General features: G+C 40.5%; 1 long non-coding RNA gene across 2 annotated transcripts; it reads left to right on the forward strand.

The window, feature by feature from the left end:
• The first annotated feature begins 1,974 nt into the window (after nt 1–1,974).
• Nucleotides 1,975–17,217, forward strand: LOC117511225. 2 transcript variants are annotated; one of them, XR_004560915.1, is made up of 5 exons: nt 1,975–2,086; nt 2,194–2,239; nt 2,423–2,455; nt 16,963–17,025; nt 17,158–17,217. It is a non-coding gene; the product is annotated as an uncharacterized LOC117511225 (long non-coding RNA). The 2 variants fall into 2 exon arrangements; XR_004560916.1 differs by having other exon boundaries at nt 2,003–2,082.
• Nucleotides 17,218–21,976: the final 4,759 nt, after the last annotated feature.

Below are 21,976 nucleotides of genomic sequence, written 5' to 3' on the forward strand. Positions count from 1 at the left end.
AGAGAATTGGGGATAAATTTTCACCTTGTCTCACTCCAATATTGCACGAGAAAGGGTCAGAGACTCTACCGTTTAACAGTAAACTAGATTTAGTGTACAGTGGTCCCTCGTTTATCGTGGGAGTTACGTTCTAAAAATAACCTGCGATAAGCGAAATCCGCGAAGTAGTCAGCTCTATTTTTTGCATTTATTATAGATGTTTTAAGGTTGTAAAACCCCTCACTACACACTTTATACACTTTTCTCAAACAGGATTAACATTTTCTCAGTTTTCTCTCCTGTGTAAACACTCTCTTTTTTCTTCTGGGCGAGAAGATTATAAACAGACACACGCAGAACTCTCCCTTCGCTCACTGCCTCCCTCCGGAGGTACGGATGCGGGACCCGCAATGAATCCAAGTCCTCTCTCGGTGACCACGGAGCTCTGCGGCTGCGGTCAACATCCGCATCAAAACAGCGAGCGTAGTCTCTGGACCTGTTGCCAGATTTGGTGCAGCTCCGCACAGCAGACAGGAGGGCGGTGTGAGTGGCCCGCTGCTGCGTTTATCAAGCCCACAAACTCAGTAAGCGCATCGGAGGCAGTGAGAGCAATCGCTGTGATGCCGACCGGTGCCGTGACCGGCCCGCCTGATAAGGACGCAGAACACAAAGTGCTGTTAAAAAAAAAAAAGCATGCAAAATTGCACTAAAAAAGCCGCGAAACTGCGAGGCCGCGACAGGTGAACCACGTTATAGCGAGGGACCACTGTATAGTGTATATTCTTATATTAGTAGAATGTCAAATGTGACTGGGGGAAAAGCATTTCCATTCTATGAATTTGCACAGAATATCTCGGGATGGAAAACCTGATATGAACAAAAACCAGAGGCTTATTAAAAAGGGATAAATTGAGACTTGTAAAACTTCTAATTGAATCACTAAACGAATGGTGAGATCATGACAAAGCATTCAGGCAGTAAAACTGAAGTTACTACTTTACAGAATACAGACCGACACAAATTTCCCCACATCATTAATATTACATAAAAACACACTTATGAAGTGAAGTTTCACAATTTATTAATTTTGATTTTTTATTTATTTAACCTTTATCAGCTGATATTCTTTTGTCAGCTGGGTGTTGCACCCAGCTGACTTTAACCCAAGTTTAAGTCAGCAAATAATCGATTTCTATTTAATCTAATGACTGACGATGCATAATAACGCTAAGCAAGATGGCGGCTGCTGGCAACATCTCACTGGCTGCATCTGCCATCTAGTGGATTAAATATTTCTGTGTAGGCTCTCAGTTGTCCAGGTGGTTTCCATAGTAGAGAAGCTTGAATCTTCGACTGGACTGGGTTGCTTGACGCGAGGACGTTTCGCTTCAAATCGCAGAAGCTTCCTCAGCTAAAATTCTTGCTCTGGAAGTCTGACTTCTGTCTGACTCTTGTAGAGAAGAATAAAACAGAAGCCAACAAAAGCTGGAGTTTTAAACCTAACCAGACCCCTCCTACTGAGAGGCAGACTGCTATAGGCTAGTGACTAAACAATAGCTCTAATTAGCAACTATTGTGCTCTAGTTAGCACACCTAATGACAGGACAGCTGGCCCTCTAATGATGGGATGGATGCCTTTCTGATGGCTCGCTTGATGACGTGAATGACTCATTACCATGAACAAAAGACTGAAACTCCTTTGACCTGAGTAAGGTCAAGCTTCTCTACTAGTGGATTAAATACATATCGACGGTGGCAAAGCAGATCCCAATGTGCATGCGCACTCGTGCAAAGAATTTTAAAAGATCAGTTTCGAGTTATTAACCACAGTAGAGACCGGAGAGAATCTTGGCAAAAATAAAAATGTAAAATCAGAAATAATTTCCGAGTAAAGTTTAGTCATATAGCGTTAAAGTATGTTTTAACCCTTAACTTCGTCATATTTTGAGGATGGACAACAGTGTGCTTATGTTTTGAGGTTTCGTAGCTCCTGATAATGAGAACTACATTTCCCATAATGCATCGGGGGTGCGTGGGGAAAGTACGGAACTGTCTGATAAACAATACGCTTTACTTTCATTTTCATTTTTTATGCTGAGTAACGTGAGTGCTTTACTGTCTCCTGCACCCTATTCTCAAAAGGTTTTGTGTTCTATGTTTAGCTGAAGTTAAATTATATTTTTGTGAGCTAAACTTATTGGTTTGTGTCGACAGAGACGAAATGACTTCTCTGGATATTGGAGTCGAGTCGAAGAAACAGGTGAGTTCGACGGTCTGCTGCTCCGGTTAAAGTGGTCATTTTAGCCTCATTTCATCTTTCAAATCTGCTGTGAATGTGGATAACGTCATGAATAACTGAACAGACGGGGGTGGTCACATGTTAAGTGATTGTTCAGTTCTGTGGTTAAAAAAACCGTCTGACATCAATGATGTAACATTGCAGGTTGATGACTTCTGCCAGAAGCTCAACAAAGAGGTAAGTCGTTTCAAAAACTACCACCTGTGTCATTAAAGGTACTCTCCAGTGCTATTTTCCAGCACATAAAATTAATCTTGTACATATATGGTTGTCTGGTATTGATTTTGATGAAAAAAGTTCATTAAATACCTGAAAAGGTTTTGAGTACATGAATATTCATATGTGTGGTCATGCCTTGAGCCCAGCACACTGACTTAATTATCTGTCTGCACTTGTAGGTTAATTTGCATACTAGGGGTCCATACCGGTTCATGGTATTATCAGAACACCGGTATAAGACGTGCTTTATGCATACCAGTATCGTCAACAGAACGGTCCCCCCTAAGAATCGGGCCGCCCTGCCTTCACTGCGCATGCATCATTTTGGAGCTCCGCTGCATCATTTCTGAGCACCACCAGCGATTCACCGATTATCACCTCATTTCTGCTTAAAACTGCACTCCAGTCATCATCTATCTCGGTGACAGATATCTGAAGCTTTTGTACAACAATCATCCATCCATCCATTTTCTTCCGCTTTATCCGGAGTCGGGTCGTGGGGGTAGCAGCTCAAGCAAAGCCGCCTAGACCTCCCAATCCACACACACCTCCCCCAGCTCGTCCGGGGGAACCCCAAGGTGTTCCCAACCCAGCCGAGAGACGTAGTCCCTCCAGCGTGTCCTGGGTCTTCCCTGGGGCCTCCTCCCAATGGGACGTGCCCAGAACACCTCTCCAGCGAGGTTTTTCACATAAATTCAGCTTTATTTCATCATAAAAGACAGGGGAAGCGATCAGAGCTCCACAGCAGCACTCGGACGTGCTGCTGTGCTTGGTCATTTTGGAGCATCAGTAGCAAAATGAGGTGATTATTGCCTGGTTTCTGCTTAAAACAGGCTTGTTTCTGCTTAAAACTGATTTTAGAATGATATAAGAAGTTTTACTTTGTCATATGATGATTAGTAATCACATTATTCCCTTTAATTGCTTTAGGTGTAGAGAGTCAGTTTCAGACATGCTGCTGTGGTCCCAAATGACGCATGTGCAGTGAAGGCAGGGTGGACCAATTTTTAGAGGGGACTGTTCAGTCAGTGACACTAGTATTCCAGTCCTTGTGCTTTTGATGTATCTAAACAATTTTAAAGAAACAAATCATGTGAAATCAAGAAGCAATACTCATCTTTCCTCCTTCTCTGGTGACCACCACAGGACTGGATCCAGAGTGAAAATCTGACAGATGCATTTTTGCCCAATGATAAAATAAAAATTGTACGCTTCTTGTTATTCAATAATCTTCATTCTTTTATTCGTGTGCAACATACACTGTCACACTTCTTTTAATATATTTATTATATTTCATGGACCATAGTGAACACTTATTTGTATAAATATGATGGCCTAAAAAAAAAGCAGTATAACAAAGATTTACTGTAAACAGGATCAAATTTATTGCCAAAACCTTTCAATTTTACCTGAATCTATATATGATTTTTTTTTTTTCAGTTGATAAAATCAATAAAAATATGGTTGTATATATTCTTAATAATATTGAGATACAGACAGTTCACAGAAGACATTTTTCATTGATACCAATTAAAATTAGAAACAGTCCAGCAGGTAACAATATTCATCATGTCCATGACTAAATATACTAAAACAAGTACATCACAATTGTACACATATCACAACTGTGATATGTGTACAATTGTGATGTACTTGTTTTAGTATATTTAGATTTTGTTGTGATTTGGCACTTTATAAGCCGATTGAATTGAAATTGAACATTTTATTGAGTCTTAAAGTAAATATAAAATTGTCACTGGATCCTTCAACTTTGTACATAATAAACTCTACATGGTGGATCCTTGATCTCTGGACATAAATAGGAATAAACAAAATCTGTAGTTTTTGTCAAAAGCATTTCCTTTCAGACATTATTGGCATGAATGTCTTTCCATATATCTGAGCTGATTCTTACTGCTGCTGTGCTTCACTTCAGGAATTTATAAAGAAATACAGCATGTTTCATTTTGGGAGGAAAAAACGTTTGTCGATTGTAGTTTCTTGTCTGTATTACAACGTTTGGAAAGTGGTGTCATTTTATTTAAAGCGGCAATTCATTTTGAAGTTATTCCGACCGGATGGAGGAGATTCTCGTTTCTTGACGGCAACAAGACAAGAGTCCCAGTTAGTGACTTTAATACACACAAAAGTGACTCATGATATTTTAATGGCTTTGCGAGGGATTAAGAAGCGGACTTACCCCTTCTGAAGAGCAGCGAATCAAAGAGCCATGAGTCATTGAATCGAAGCATTGCTTCAATGGTTCACGGCGTCAGAGTGGAGTCGCGCTGCAGAAACTGTTGATTACAGACCCTCTGCAGACCAAACCCTGAATAGCCAACTTTATTTGTACGTCCGTATGACTCTGAAACTCGGAAAAATACGTATAATTTACGGACTATAGGTTGACATGAAAACCAAAGCTGTGTTCACCACGGGGACACGTTCGGCACTATTCGGGATTATTCAAGATTTTTTTTTTTTTTTTATACCAATGACGAACGATGAGTAAAAAAATTTGACCGATGCAACTGCATTGGTCCAAACCGGTCTGGATCTGGGCCTGCACCATCTTATGGTACAGTGAGGGAAAATAAGTATTTGAACACCCTGCGATTTTGCAAGCTCTCCCACTTAGAAATCATGGAGGGGTCTGAAATTTTCATCTTAGGTGCATGTCCACTGTGAGAGACATTATCTAAAAAAAAAATCGGAAATCACAATGTGTGATATTTTTTTTTTATTTTTTTTATAATTTATTTGTATGTTACTGCTGCAAATAAGTATTTGAACACCTACCAATCAGCAAGAATTTTGGCTCTCGCAGACCTGTTAATTTTTCTTTAAGAAGCCCTCTTATTCTGAACTCTTTACCTGTATTAATTACACCTGTTTGAACTTGTTACCTGTATAAAAGACACCTGTTCACACAATCCATCACACTCCAACCTGTCCACCATAGCCAAGACCAAAGAGCTGTCGAAGGACACCAGGGACAAAACTGTAGACCTGCACAAGGCGGGGATGGACTACAGGACAACAGGCAAGCAGCTTGTTAGAAGACAACAACTGTTATAATTATTTATTAGAAAGTGGAAGAAACACAAGATGACTGTCAATCTCCCTCGGTCTGGGATTCCGTGCAAGATCTCACTTTGTGGGGTAAGGATGATTCTGAGAAAGCTCAGAACTACACAGGAGGACATGGTCAATGACCTGAAGAGAGCTGGGACCACAGTCACAAAGATTACATTAGTAACACATGATGCTGTCATAGTTTAAAATCCTGTAGGGCAGCAAGGTCCCCCTGCTCAAGCCAGCACATGTCCAGGCCCGTTTGAAGTTCACCAGTGTCCATCTGGATGATCCAGAGGAGGGATGGGAGAAGGTCATGTGGTCAGATGAGACCAGAATAGAGCTTTTTGAAATCAACTCCACTTACCATGTTTAGAGGATGAGAACAATCCCAAGAAAACCATCCCAACCATGAAGCATGGGGGTGGAAACATCATACTCTAGGGGTGCTCTTCTGCAAAGGGTACAGGACGACTGCATCGTATTGAAGGGAGGATGGATGGGGTCATGTATTGCGAGATTTTGGCAAACAACCTCCTTCCCTCAGTAAGAGCATTGAAGATGGGTCATGGCTGGGTCTTCCAGCATGACAATGACCCCAAACACACAGCCAGTGCAACTAAGGAGGGGCTCCGTAAGAAGCATTTCAAGGTCCTGGAGTGGCCTGGCCAGTCTCCAGACCTGAACTCAATAGAAAATCTTTGGTGGGAGCTGAAACTCCAAACCTGAAAGATTTGGAGAAGATCTGTATGGAGGAGTGGAAAAAAATCCCTGCTGCAGTGTGTACAAACCTGGTGAAAAACTACAGGAAATGTTTGACCTCTGTAATTGCAAACAAAGGCTACTGTACCAAATATTAACATTGATTTTCACCAATGTTCAAATACTTATTTGCAGCAGTAACATACAAATAAATTATTAAAAAATCATACATTGTGATTTCCGGATTTTTTATTTTTTTTTTTAAGATTATGTCTCTCACAGTGGACGTGCACCTAAGATGAAAATTTCAGACCCCTCCATGATTTCTAAGTGGGAGAACTTGCAAAATCGCAGGGTGTTCAAATACTTATTTTCATCACTGTACCTTGACAAACTCCGCTAGATTTTCGGACTTTTCGCTTTAATGCCGTGTTGTTGCACACTGCTGCCAAAAATAATGCATCCGTTTTGTGTATTGCTGCAGCAGACAAGTAAACGTTGAAAATATTTCCCTTTTGAATGCTGTTGCATGCTGCTGTTAAAAAAAAAAAATGCCATGCCATCAATGCAGGTTTTAATCTGAATGTGTCATCCAAACATGACACCAACCAATGACAGTGGTACCTGTCCTTCGCTTAAAACTGGTCTGAAGCAGAAGCATAGTGCTGTGGTGTATGAGGAAGTAGACACAAGTGAAAGGATTTTTGGTGCTTTAACGCAGTCAAGGACACCCTAACCTGCACATTTTCCATCTCTCCCTGCGCTGCCACAAGGTGATTATTTCATTTGGGTGTGCTCGGCCACTCGAGGTAAGAGACACCTGAGTGAACTAATCAGCTGGAAAATGTACATTGTGGGTGTTGTGGGGGAGGGGGGCACATCCTTGCCCCACGCCCCCATTCCATCTGGATTCGCCCCTGCTTTGGCGTTTGAGCACAAAGAATGGATAACATTTATTAATACAGAAAACATGACCAGATTTACAGGTAAGAAAGTTTTATTGCGTTTTCACATCATGTGGTCCTCAGAAAGAGAGTTTAGGTGCATTTGAGTGGAAAATAGTGTTAGTTGTTGAGGCGTCGCGGAGGATCAGCTGTTTTTAACGAGACGATACGGAGCGGCTCAGCTCAGAATTCTAAATAAAGGAGAAAAATAAAGCATAAAAATGACTTTGCAAAGCTCAGTGCAGGTGTGCTGATCACCGCGCTTTAAGAAGTGAGGACGAGCCGAGCAGCTGCAAAAAAACGCGGATGAAAAGGTCACAGCTCGCTGAAAGTGGGCAGTTCAGTCGAACCCCGACCTCCTGCCCACGGACCAAGTTTAATGCTGCTATCGACCCACAATGAAAAATAATAGTAACGCACAGTGACATGGAGAAGTAACTTTAATCTGATTACTGATTTGGAAAGATTAACGCGTTAGATTACTCGTTACTAAAAAAAGCGGTCAGATTAGAGTAACCGGCATCACTGCATGGGAGCCTTCTGGACTGAAACGAAGTGCACTAACCACTTGGCCACTACCCCTGCGTGTGATTTACACATATACTGTCATCAATGTCTAAGAATGAGGGAGTTTTTTTTTTTTCCTCCCTCCTCCAACTCTATTTTTTCTTTTTTCCCTACAGTACTCATAACACTCCATCATGTTCATATTACGTGCATTGTGAACCTGCTTATGTAAGGCATGTGTGACTGTTGTACTCTTTGTATGAGATTTTGGTGGTCTGAGGTGCAAACACTTTCTGGTGATGGATGATATGAATGCCCCAGTTCTGTGTCCAACTAGACAACTCTTGAACCAAAGTACCCACATAACCACAAGTAGTGTTGTTTTAGAGGACACTGGGTATAAAAATGTGAACTGTGTCTGGAGGTTTCTAGTGGTAACACTTGTGCTGGGCTTTTCCCTCATTGCAGGATAGATCTGTTAAGACATAATGAGTTGGTATTTGGCAAAATGAGTTTTTATTTCATGTTTGCAGTTAAATATGTTAGACACTTCAAGTTACACATCTTTGAAGTACTGTAATCCTCTGACTGTGCATGTAAAAATTTCCTTGAGAGAAAATAAATACTTTTTATGGGACTTCATAAGATGTTTTATAAGATGTTTTATACTGTTACAGACAAAATGGGATGCCAAATGTCCACATTGACAATTCCAATTCTATCATCTAAACATTGCCGTTATTTGGCAGCAAATATAAACAAGAAATATAATGAAATGCTAAAATACCCTCGGCCGTATGAGCATTGTGTTCTTTATAATTTTCAGTTGTTTAATTAATTATTAAGATCCTATTGTCTTTAATTTTGTACGTGTTCAATAAAGCCCCTCTATCAATCAATCATGCATGCTAACATCCACGAATTGCTTTGTAAATCAGTTCAGAGCTGTTAAAAGCTTCCAAAAACAGCATTTTCAGTTTTAGAAGTGTTTATCTCTTGCTTGCTTTTACAGTAGTGTTCAGAATAATAGTAGTGCTATGTGACCATTTTCAATTCAATTTCAATTTATTTTCATTTATATAGCGACAAATCACAACAGGGATGCCTCAAAGTGCTTCACACAGGTAAGGTCTAACCTTACCAACCCCCAGAGTAACAGTGGTAAGGAAAAACTCCCTCTGAGGAAGAAACCTCAAGCAGACCAGACTCAAAGGGGTGACCCTCTGCTTGGGCCATGCTACAAAACATAAATTACAGAACAATTCACAGAACAATTCACGGACGAATATACAAGAAATGCTATTGGCGCACAGGACAGGAGGATCGCCAACACGAACACAACTCCCATCTCTGGATGGAGCTGCACCTTAAACAGAGAGAAAAAACAAAATCAGGCATCAGAAAGACAAGAAATACTGTATAATTTGTCAGCATTAAACAACAAGAAAAACAGAGAAATACTAAGGTGATCGCCGGCCACTAGCCCTAAACTTCACTAAAAGACCCAGAATTTAGGTAAAGTTGAGGCCGCGGCCCGCTCCAGTTACTAATAAAAATGAATTAAGAGTAAAACGCGTAAAACAAAACTGTACCAGTATGCTAGCCATATGAAAGGGAAAATAAGTGTGTCTTAAGTCTGGACTTGAAAGTCTCCACAGAATCTGACTGTTTTATTGACGCAGGGAGATCATTCCACAGAACAGGGGCACGATAAGAGAAAGCTCTGTGACCCGCAGACTTCTCATTCATCTTAGGGACACAAAGTAGTCCTGCACCCTGAGAACGTAAAGACCGGGCCGGTACATAAGGTTTAATTAGGTCAGCTAGGTAGGAGGGTGCCAGTCCATGAATAATTTTATTGGTTAGTAGCAGAACCTTAAAATCTGATCTCACTGGGACAGGAAGCCAGTGAAGGGATGCCAAAATGGGTGTAATGTGGTCGAACTTTCTGCTTTGTGTCAAAAGTCTGCAGCATTTTGAACCAATTGGAGACCCCTAATGCTAGACTGCGGTAAACCAGAAAATAGAACATTGCAGTAGTCCAATCTAGAAGAGATAAATGCATGGATCAGGGTCTCAGCATCAGCCATAGACAGGATGGGACGAATCTTCGCTATATTTCGCAGGTGGAAGAAAGCAGTCCTAGTAATATTTCTAATGTGGAGGCCAAAGGACAACGAAGGATCAAAAATTACCCCAAGGTTCCTCACTTTGTCATTGTGATGTATGACACACGAGCCGAGGCTGAGCATTAACTGGTCAAATTGATGCTGATGTCTCATTGGACCAAGAACCATCATTTCAGTCTTATCAGAGTTTAAAAGTAGGATGTTTCTAGATATCCAACTTCTCACTGCTGCAAGGCAATCTTCTAAGGATTTTATGTGAATGAGATTACCAGCAGTTATCGGCATGTATAACTGAGTATCATCTGCATAGCAGTGAAAGGTAATCCCAAAATGCTGCAATATGTGCCCAAGAGGTGCTATATAAAGGGAGAAAAGCAGGGGGCCTAAGACAGACCCCTGTGGAACCCCAGTTTTCATGTCACTAAGGTTAAAGGTAGTGTTACTGTACAAAACACAGAACGGCTGGTCAAGTATGACGTCAGCCTTGCAAGGGCACGCCCAGTAATCCCAAAATGATTTTCCAGCCTATCAAGTAGAATATGATGATCCACTGTATCAAATGCAGCACTGAGATCTAACAGCAACAGAACCGTAGTGGTGTCCGAATCCATTGTAAGCAGAAGATCATTCACCACTTTAGTGAGAGCCGTCTCTGTGGAATGATATTTTCTAAAAGCAAACTGCAGTGGCTCAAAGAGATTATTCTCAGTAAGATAGTCTACGAGCTGCCGTGACACCACTTTTTCCAGAATTTTAGAGAAAAATGATAGATTTGATATCGGCTAATAGTTTGTCAATACACTAGGGTCAAGATTAGGTTTCTTAAGTAATGGTTTAATCACTGCAGATTTGAAACATTTAGGAACAGATCCAGAAGTTAAAGAAAGATTAATAATTTCCAGCACAGTCGGCCCAAGAGTGGGCCACAGGTCCTTAAACAGTTTTGTTGGTATAGGATCAGAAACAGGTTGTGCTTTTTGTTGACATTACGAGTTTTGTCAGCATGCCTAGTGAGATACTGTTAAATTCTGTAAATCTAGGTAATACCTCAGTAGTGGTGCCCACATCAATAGCAGGGTGTAGTGGCTGGATTAAGGCATGCCGGGATATGTTTAACCTGATGTCTTCTATTTTCTTCCCAAAGTAATCCAGGAAATCTTGTGCTGTAAAAGGAGAGCGAACTACAGGTGGTTGTCCATGCAAAAGTGTTGCCACCATGTCGAACAAGAACTTTGAGTTATGCTTGTTTTTGCTGATCAACTCAGAGTAGTAAATCCACTTTGTTGCCAATAATGCATGCCTATAGTCTAAGATAGCATCACGCCACGCAAGGTGAAATATTTCTAATTTTGAACGACGCCATTTCTGTTCTAGACCTCTTGGTTTATGCTTGAGGTCACGCAGATAATCATTGCACCAAGCTGTGATTTGGGAGAGCGTGGTTTTAACACAGGTGGTGCAGTCATGTCGAGTGTAGTTTTGAGCACTGAGTTTAAACTATCCACAAGTCTGTCTACTGACTGGGTATGTGAAGCTAAGACATCAGGCATTCTAGCTTCGAGTTCAGTCTTAGTTGGGGAGTTGATGCATCGCCGTAAAGATATATAAGGTTGTTGTTCCATTAAACACGGCAGCGAAACTGTAAACTTAATAAGTGAGTGATCAGACACCACTGATGTAAGAGGCATGATGTCAATATTCGTGACAGCAATACTACATGCGGAGAACCAGATCCAGGTATTTCCACTATGTGTGTCGAATCCCGAATGCATTGCTGAAATCCTAATGCATCCACAATTTCAGAAGGCTTATTTATATGAATGTTAAAGTCACCAATGATCAGAATGTATCTACACTAGTTGACAAGTTAGAGATGAACGCACCAATTCATCTAAGAATTCAGAATATGGGCCAGGAGGCCTATATACAGTGATAAAGTAATATGACTATTCTTCTGACCTTGGCAATGTGTAATATCCTGAGCAGAGCGGAGAATCAGATGCTCAAATGAGTGATATTTGTAACCCCCAACAGCTACTAAGCTAACCTAGATTTATAAATAAGAGCAACACCCCCGCCTTGCTTCGCATCACGAGGGACGTGACTAAATGTATATGCTGGTGGGCAGGCCTCATTTAAGGGGAGGACAGCTGTAGGTTTAAGCCAGGTTTCACATAGCCCAATCATATCTAAGTGATGATCAATAATTAGATCATTGATCAACAATGATTTTGAGGACAGTGATCTTATGTTAATGAGACCCAGTCTAAGGACCTCAGTGGGGTGACAGTTGAACTGTTTGGGTTTAGGGGTGGTTCCAGAGTAGCATATATAAGATGCCTAGAAGTAGGTTTGGGTTTAAGATATTCCACGTGTGTTGTAGGTAGCAGACGCGAAATCTTTGCTATTGCTGGAACAACCACTGGGCCATCCTCAATTTCAACATCATCCATATAGTAATGGGTATTAAGTTTGGAAAGCATATCCCTCTATGATTTTTATGGACACGACTACGGAAGCAGGCCACAGTCTCAACTTGTTGAATTCCCTTCCTGGCAAATAAACTGCACTATCAACATAGTGGATTTTCTGCACTAAATTTCCCACTAAGCTAATGGATTCCACACCCACATTTGTCATAAGCCTTGCAGGGTCTCTAATCACCTGCTCTGTGGCCTGCTGTAGATTCCTAATGTTATCCTCCCTGTAGAGCTCTATCTATGTTCGCAGACAAGATGGCCGCGCCTTCCCCAGTAGGGTGGAGGCCGTCCGGCATCAGCAAGCCACGGTGGCCCCAGAACGAAGGCCAGTTATCAATAAAGCTAAAGCCTTGCTGTCTACAAAACTGCGCCAGCTACCTATTTAATGATGTCAGCCCGCTAAACGCCTCATCAGTACTCCCTCTCTCTCAGAGAGAGAGAGAGAGTGAGAGAGAGAGAGAGAGAGAGCGCGGTTTTATTTTGAGGAGTCACCTTAAAATAAAATCTAAGCTCTCTCTCTCTCTGTATGTGTATGTGTGTCTAATCAGAGCTGTGACTCTTTAAAATAAACGCGCACTCGCTGCATGTCGGTGTGCTCATCAAACACCCTGATCGATCAGTCTGATCAAAGCTGAAAAGAGCTGTGACTCTAAAATAAACGCGCACTTACTGCATAAAAAAAAACCATAATAATAATAATGTTAAATGACTCTGTTTTTGAGCCGCACCACACCATGCAGTAGAGAACAGAGCACACTTCCACAGAGGCAGAAAATAGCACTGAAACTGGTGCAGCATGGCACACGCAACTGTGTGCACACATTTAAATGCGAACACATGCAGCTGCAAGTATGACGAACACTGTTAAAGGCTGAATACGCGTGTATTTCTGGCGTATTTAAATGAAACACAACGCTGCAATGAGCAGCTCTACAAATACGCCACTTTGACAGGCCCTTAAATGCGATGGTGAGGACATTCTAGGCATGTGAGATGCAAAAAAAAAAAAATGCTTAAAGTGGGAGGAGGGGGGGGTTAAGAGGGCCATAGTTGGGGGTTCTGGGGACTTCCCAGGCATGTGAGATCAATCAATCAATCAATTTTTTTTTTATATAGCGCCAAATCACAACAAACAGTTGCCCCAAGGCGCTTTATATTGTAAGGCAGGCCATACAATAATGATGTAAAACCCCAACGGTCAAAACGACCCCCTGTGAGCAAGCACTTGGCTACAGTGGGAAGGAAAAACTCCCTTTTAACAGGAAGAAACCTCCAGCAGAACCAGGCTCAGGGAGGGGCAGTCTTCTGCTGGGACTGGTTGGGGCTGAGGGAGAGACCAGGAAAAAGACGTGCTGTGGAGGGGAGCAGAGATCGATCACTAATGATTAAATGCAGAGTGGTGCATACAGAGCAAAAGAGAAAGAAACAGTGCATCATGGGAACCCCCCAGCAGTCTACGTCTATAGCAGCATAACTAAGGGATGGTTCAGGGTCACCTGATCCAGCCCTAACTATAAGCTTTAGCAAAAGGAAAGTTTTAAGCCTAATCTTAAAAGTAGAGAGGGTGTCTGTCTCCCTGATCTGAATTGGGAGCTGGTTCCACAGGAGAGGAGCCTGAAGCTGAAGGCTCTGCCTCCCATTCTACTCTACAACCCTAGGAACTACAAGTAAGCTGCAGTCTGAGAGCGAAGCGCTCTATTGGGGTGATATGGTACTACGAGGTCCCTAAGATAAGATGGGACCTGATTATTCAAAACCTATAAGTAAGAAGAAGAATTTTAATTCTATTCTAGAATTAACAGGAAGCCAATGAAGAGAGGCCAATATGGGTGAGATATGCTCTCTCCTTCTAGTCCCCGTCAGCACTCTAGCTGCAGCATTGAATTAACTGAAGGCTTTTTAGGGAATTTTAGGACAACCTGATAATAATGACTTACCAATAGTCCAGCTAGAGGAAATAAATGCATGAATTAGTTTTTCAGCATCACTCTGAGACAAGACCTTTCTGATTTTAGAGATATTGCGTAAATGCAAAAAAGCAGTCTACATATTTGTTTAATATGCGCTTTGACTGACATATCCTGATCAAAAATGACTCCAAGATTTCTCACCAGTTATATAGAGGTCAGGGTAATGCCATCCAGAGTAAGGATCTGGTTAGACACCATGTTCTAAGATTTGTGGGGCCAAGTACAATAACTTCAGTTTTATCTGAGTTTAAAAGCAGGAAATTAGAGGTCATCCATGTCTTTATGTCTGTAAGACAATCCTGCAGTTTAGCTAATTGGTGTGTGTCGTCTGGCTTCATGGATAGATAAAGCTGGGTATCATCTGCGTAACAATGAAAATTAAGCAATACCGTAATAATACTGCCTAAGGGAAGCATATATAAAGTGAATAAAATTGGTCCTAGCACAGAACCTTGTGGAACTCCATAATTAACTTTAGTCTGTGAAGAAGATTCCCCATTACATGAACAAATTGTAATCTATTAGACAAATATGATTCAAACCACCGCAGCGCAGTGCCTTTAATACCTATGGCATGCTCTAATCTCTGTAATAAATTTTATGGTCAACAGTATCAAAAGCAGCACTGAGGTCTAACAGAACAAGCACAGAGATGAGTCCACTGTCCGAGGCCATAAGAAGATCATTTGTAACCTTCACTAATGCTGTTTCTGTACTATGATGAATTCTAAAACCTGACTGAAACTCTTCAAATAGACCATTCCTCTGCAGATGATCAGTTAGCTGTTTTACAACTACCCTTTCAAGAATTTTTGAGAGAAAAGGAAGGTTGGAGATTGGCCTATAATTAGCTAAGATAGCTGGGTCAAGTGATGGCTTTTTAAGTAATGGTTTAATTACTGCCACCTTAAAAGCCTGTGGTACATAGCCAACTAACAAAGATAGATTGATCATATTTAAGATCGAAGCATTAATAATGGTAGGGCTTCCTTGAGCAGCCTGGTAGGAATGGGGTCTAATAAACATGTTGATGGGTTTGGATGAAGTAACTAATGAAAATAACTCAGAACAATCGGAGAGAAAGAGTCTAACCAAATACCGGCATCACTGGAAAGCAGCCAAAGATAACGATACGTCTTTGGGATGGTTATGAGTAATTTTTTCTCTAATAGTTAAAATTTTGTTAGCAAAGAAAGTCATGAACTCATTACTAGTAAAGTTAATGGAATACTCAGCTCAATAGAGCTCTGACTCTTTGTCAGCCTGGCTACAGTGCTGAAAAGAAACCTGGGGTTGTTCTTATTTTCTTCAATTAGTGATGAGTAGAAAGATGTCCTAGCTTTACGGAGGGCTTTTTATAGAGCAACAGACTCTTTTTCCAGGCTAAGTGAAGATCTCTAAATTAGTGAGACGCCATTTCTCTCCAACTTACGGGTTATCTGCTTTAAGCTACGAGTTTGAGAGGTATACCATGGAGTCAGACACTTCTGATTTAAAGCTCTCTTTTTCAGAGGAGCTACAGCATCCAAGCTGTCTTCAATGAGGATGTAAACTATTGACGAGATACTCTATCTCCCTTACAGAGTTTAGGTAGCTATTCTGCACTGTGTTGTTATATGGCATTAGAGAACATAAAGAAGGAATCATATCCTTAAACCTAGTTACAGCGCTTTCTGAAAGACTTGATGCAAATAAGAAAAAAATGTCTTAAAGTAACAGGGACTTAAGATGGCTGTAATTAGGGGGGTCCTGGGGGTGAACACCTTCAGCTTCGCCCCTCAGAAGCTGAAGGTGTTTAGCCATGCTAATACTCCCCAGAAACATTTACACAGAAAAAGTCTGAGGGACCGAAATGACATGGTGAGATGCTGAAGAGCTTTGCTCATTCGTATCAAGACATATTATTAGGCAGGATGGTCCATGCTTTGTCCAAATTTTGGCCACCTGTGTGTCGCATCTGAAATCGAGACACATATGATAACTCAGTGTTTTTCAAATCTTCCATTGTCCAATTTTGGTGAAGTCGTGCCCACTGTAATCTCAGCTTCCTGTTCTTAGCTGACAGGAATATCACCTGATGGCTGCTTCAGTGTTTGACTTTGTTTGTTCAGAGATGTTCTTTTGCATACTTTGGAAGTAACAATTAATTTTATGAGTTACTGTTGTTTTTCTGTCACCTCAAACCAGTCTGGTGATTCTTTTGTGAACATCAACAAGGCATTGCTGTCAATCATTGGATGCATTTTGTTTTTCAGTAATTCTCTATTATAGACCCTACAGATTGTTTGTCAAAATCCCTGTAGATCAGTAGTTTCTGACTTAAACCAGCTTGTCTGGTGGCAACAACCACGCCACATTCAAAGTCACTTAAATCGTCTGTCCTTCCCCATTTTGATCAATCTCAATCTGAACTTCAGCAGATCTTTTTGACCATGTCTACATGATCAAATGCTTTGATTTTCTGCCATGTGATTCGCAGATCAGATATTTGCTGAAATGAGCAGTTCAACAGTTGTACCTAATTAAGTGGCCACTGAGTGTATGTTTGAGTATATAATGAAAATTGACGGCCCTGGAGTTTAGAAACCCAGATTTGTGACTTGCGGGTACCTTGAATGTATTTCAGGCTGATTTCAATAACTTTTTTCTTAATTATAGGCTGAAGTGCTGGTTTCAAAAATCTTCCCTCAGAAGATTGATGATCTAGAGGTGCTTTTGAAGGTAACCAACATGTTTCTGGTACTATAGTCAGATGTTCTGGGACCTCCAGGGAATTTTCAGGGACTATAGGAGTTAAAATATTTGGCACTTTCACATATCACACTGACTCTAATGACTTGCGATTACTGTCAGACATCTTTCAGTTGTGACTTGGCATCCTTGAAAGCACCACTTGACATCCCAATGCCAGACCTAGCTAAAGAGGGCCAAACGTAAGAAGAAAGAGGAGGTACGTTTCACACTCGGTGAGGTTTCAATCAGGACCAGCAACTTTGATGATGTGGGGAAATGATTGTGGTTTTCCTTCTCACTGTCAATTTGGTGAAAATTAAGTTCTTTATGTTGTTGAATGCTTTTTTTTTTTTTTGGCAGCCTCTTTAGACTTTATTTTGAGTTTAAAATTCGTGAATGAAATTATCCTGGTGTAACCTGTAGATAACAACCTCATGCAGCTGTGAACTCTTCCTTTTATGCCCCACGAAGTTATATTCTGTTTAACTCTTTTGCTGAGTGTTTAATGAAATATCTGTATGTTGAACAGGGATTACTTGCAAGTGGTTTATGCAACACAAACAGCGTTATTTTGGTACTTTATGCCGTATTAGTTTTGCAGAAGCAGTGTTGCTGGTTTCAAAGACCCTCTGCTGGAGCAAGGAGATATTTTACATTTCTCCTGCTAATTTAATAGAAATAAATCAAAAGCTTGAATAACCAATCATTATCTGTTTTCTTCTTGTAATTTCATAGCTGACCAACATAACATGAACACACGGTCCAGCAGCTTGTCTCTAGTCATTCCCCATGTTAAATCTTTTGGTGCTTCCAGTTTTATGTACACCGATGCAAAGCTTTTTAACAGTTTACCTAGTCATATCAGAGGCTGTGATTCAAAGTCCTTATTTAAAAACAGGGTTAAACACTTTTATTTTGTAAGATGTCCCAACTTGTAAATAGTCAATTTATTTATTATTAAACAAACTGTGTTTTGTTTGTTGGACCGATTCACATTTGTTTGTTTGTTATGTTGATGTCTGTTTTATTTCCAGTTGGGCAACAATGGAAACAAGTGTTTATGTTTTTTTGTGTTACCCAGTATATTTATGTACCCATGTTTATTTAATACATTTTTATACTGTATAATTTTACACGTTTACATTTTATACAAATAAAATCAATCACTCATTCAGTCTTTGTATAAGCCGCGGACAAAAGCACTTGAGTGCACTTTGAAAGAAATTAACAAGCAGTGAAAGCTGTTTGATGTGATGTTAATCTGTTGCAGAAGGAAGCAAAGGAGGGGAAGAAGGACAAGGACAGTGACAGCGAGGAAGATGCAGGTAAATAAAACAAACGAGATACAGCAAAAAAAAAAAAACATTTATCAACTGGGAAAAAAATTTATATGTGTATGTATGTGTGTGTATATATATATATATATATATATATATATATATGTGTATGTATGTATATATAATATTATATATGTATATATAGTGTGTGTAAACCTTTACAATCTTTCTGGATGCAGTGCATCTAGAAAAATTCACAGTACTTCACTTTTTCCACATTTTATGTTACAGCCTTATTTCAAAATGGATTAAATGAATTTTGTCCAGTCAAAATCCCACACACAATACCTCATAATGACAATGTGAAAAAGTTTTTTTTTGTTTGTTTGGATTTTTGCAAATTTATTAAAAAAAAAAAAAAAAAAAAAAACCTAAGAAATCACATGTACATGTCAAAATTGAGCTCAGGTGTGGCCTGTTTCACTGATCATCCTTGAGATGTTTCTACGCTTAATGGGGTCCACCTGGGCTAAATTCAGGTGATTTGGAAAGGCACACACCTTTCCAGGACAACTCTATAAATGTCTTTGAGTGGTCCAGCCAGAGCTCAGACCTGAATCTGATTGAACATCTCAGAAGAGATCTGAAAATGGCTGTGCACCGATGCTCCCCATCCAGCCTGATGGAGCTTGAGAGGTGCTGCAAAGAGAAATGGACAAAACTGCCCAAAGATAGGTGCACCAAGCTTGTGGCATCATATTCAAGAAGACTTGAGGCTGTGCCAAAGGTGCATCAACAGAGTATTGAGCAAAGGGTGTGAAAACTTACGTACATGTGACATCTTAGTTTTTTTATTTTAATAAATTTGCAAAAGTTAAAAAAATTAATTTTTTCATGTTGTCATCATAGGGCAGATCTGGGCAAACTGCGGCCGGGGGCCACATGCCACCCTTTGCATGTCTCTGTCCAGCCCTCATGAGGTCTGTTATTACATATTAAAAATGTCACGCTTGTGTGTTGCAAATCATTAGAGAGGTTTATTTAGGTATATTTAAATATTTACATATTATTACAATAATAAAAATGACCTATAAAAGCTATTAAATAGGTCATTTTTTGTAAAACTTGTAATGGGAGACAGCCAAGTTATCGATGGTGTGGCCCTCGGACATAATTCAGGTTCTCTATGTGGCCCCTTGTAAAAATTAATTGCCCCCCCTGTCATAGGGTGTTGTGAGTAGAATTTTGAGGGGGAAAATGGGTTTATTCCATTTTGGAATAAGGCTGTAACATAAAATGTGGAAAAAGTGAAGTGCTGTGAATACTTTCCAGATGCACTCTATGTGCGACATACACATACGTTTAAGTCCTGTTCCGGTTAATGGATTTCAGTGAAAGTTCAAATAATAGTAATGTACCATATGATGATATGCATGATGGATTTTTTTAAATATACAGTATTTGTCAGTGCATAAATAGATATGTTGAGCTGTTCAGTACAGACACTGACCAGTACGATTCAGGTGTTTCATCACAAAAGACCACTAATACCACCACTAATATATAATCGAGGCAAGCAACTTCTATAGTAGAATTCTGGGTGCAGGGCATCATTTTGTGAGCCTCATCACGGCTTGACTGCGTAAGGATTGTGAGCTTGGGCATTTTGAGTCTTTGTTTTATATTTGGAAGTTGAGAGACTTTAGAACACATCCATTGTTTTTCCACCTTCATCTCTGGGCAGATTTCTGTGTATTTCTGTACATTTTAAGTGCATGTTATATATTTAATAGGAATTCACAGATGGCAGTCAAGGTGCAAATCATTTAAAACTTCATTCTTTTCTTGTGACTAAGGGCAATAATGTTGACGCTGTGTTCTCCAGGGCCTCCTTGTGGGCCGATCTGCTGCAACGAGCATGTGGAGATTCTGCTGCAGAAGGTCAAACCTGAGATCCAGCTGCTTAAGGAGAAACTCAATGTGGTCAGTTTTTCTTTTTTTTTCTCTCGTTTCTTTCATTGTTCAGTCTTTCATCTTAATTTTTTCTGTTCTCTGGTTTTATCTTTGATTATTTCAGCTTCATACTTCATAATTCTGCAGATTAATACATGCAGATTTTCTGACAGGTGTCCATGTGGGTATTTCTCTCTGTGTAAACACTCTCTTTTTTCTTCTGGGCGAGAAGATTATAAACAGACACACGCAGAACTCTCCCTTCGCTCACTGCCTCCCTCCGGAGGTACGGATGCGGGACCCGCAATGAATCCAAGTCCTCTCTCGGTGACCACGGAGCTCTGCGGCTGCGGTCAACATCCGCATCAAAACAGCGAGCGTAGTCTCTGGACCTGTTGCCAGATTTGGTGCAGCTCCGCACAGACAGGAGGGCGGTGTGAGTGGCCGCTGCTGCGTTTATCAAGCCCACAAACTCAGTAAGCGCATCGGAGGCAGTGAGAGCAATCGCTGTGATGCCGACCGGTGCCGTGACCGGCCCGCCTGATAAGGACGCAGAACACAAAGTGCTGTTAAAAAAAAAAAGCATGCAAAATTGCACTAAAAAAGCCGCGAAACTGCGAGGCCGCGACAGGTGAACCACGTTATAGCGAGGACCACTGTATAGTGTATATTCTTATATTGTAGAATGTCCAAATGTGACTGGGCAAACACCGCATTTCCATCTATGAATGTTGCACAGAATATCTTCGGGATGGAAACACACATGATATGAACAAAAACCAGAGGCTTTATAAAAAGGGATAAATGAGACTTGTAAAACTTCTAATTGAATCCCTAAACGACATGGTGAGATCATGCCAAAGCCTTCGAGGCAGTAAAACTGAAGTTACTACTACAGAATACAGACCGACACAAATTTCCCCACATCATTAATATTACATAAAAACCACCTTATGAAGTGAAGTTTCACAATTTATTAATTTTGATTTTTTATTTTATTTAACCTTTATCAGCTGATATTCTTATTGTCAGCTGGGTGTTGCACCCAGCTGACTTTAACACCAAGAGTTTAAGTCAGCAAATAATCGATTTCTATTTAATCTAATGACGGACGATGCATAATAACGCTAAGCAGATGGCGCTGCTGGCAACATCTCACTGCTGCATCTGCCATCTAGTGGATTAAATATTTCTGTGTAGGCTCTCAGTTGTCCAGGTGGTTTCCATAGTAGAGAAGCTTGAATCTTTCGACTGACTGGGTTGCTTGACGCGAGGACGTTTCGCTTCAAATCGCAGAAGCTTCCTCAGCTAAAATTCTTGCTCTGGAAGTCTGACTTCTGTCTGACTCTTGTAGAGAAGAATAAAACAGAAGCCAACAAAAGCTGGAGTTTTAAACCTAACCAGACCCCTCCTAACTGAGAGCAGACTGCTATAGGCTAGTGACTAAACAATAGCTCTAATTAGCAACTATTGTGCTCTAGTTAGCACACCTAATGACAGGACAGCTGGCCCTCTAATGATGGGATGGTGCCTTTCTGATGGCTCGCTTGATGACGTGAATGACTCATTACCATGAACAAAAGACTGAAACTCCTTTGACCTGAGTAAGGTCAAGCTTCTCTACTAGTGGATTAATACATATCGACGGTGGCAAAGCAGATCCCAATGTGCATGCGCACTCGTGCAAAAGAATTTTAAAAGATCAGTTT

The sequence above is a fragment of the Thalassophryne amazonica genome, chromosome 1, assembly GCF_902500255.1.
Source record: "Thalassophryne amazonica chromosome 1, fThaAma1.1, whole genome shotgun sequence".
Lineage (NCBI taxonomy): Eukaryota > Metazoa > Chordata > Actinopteri > Batrachoidiformes > Batrachoididae > Thalassophryne > Thalassophryne amazonica.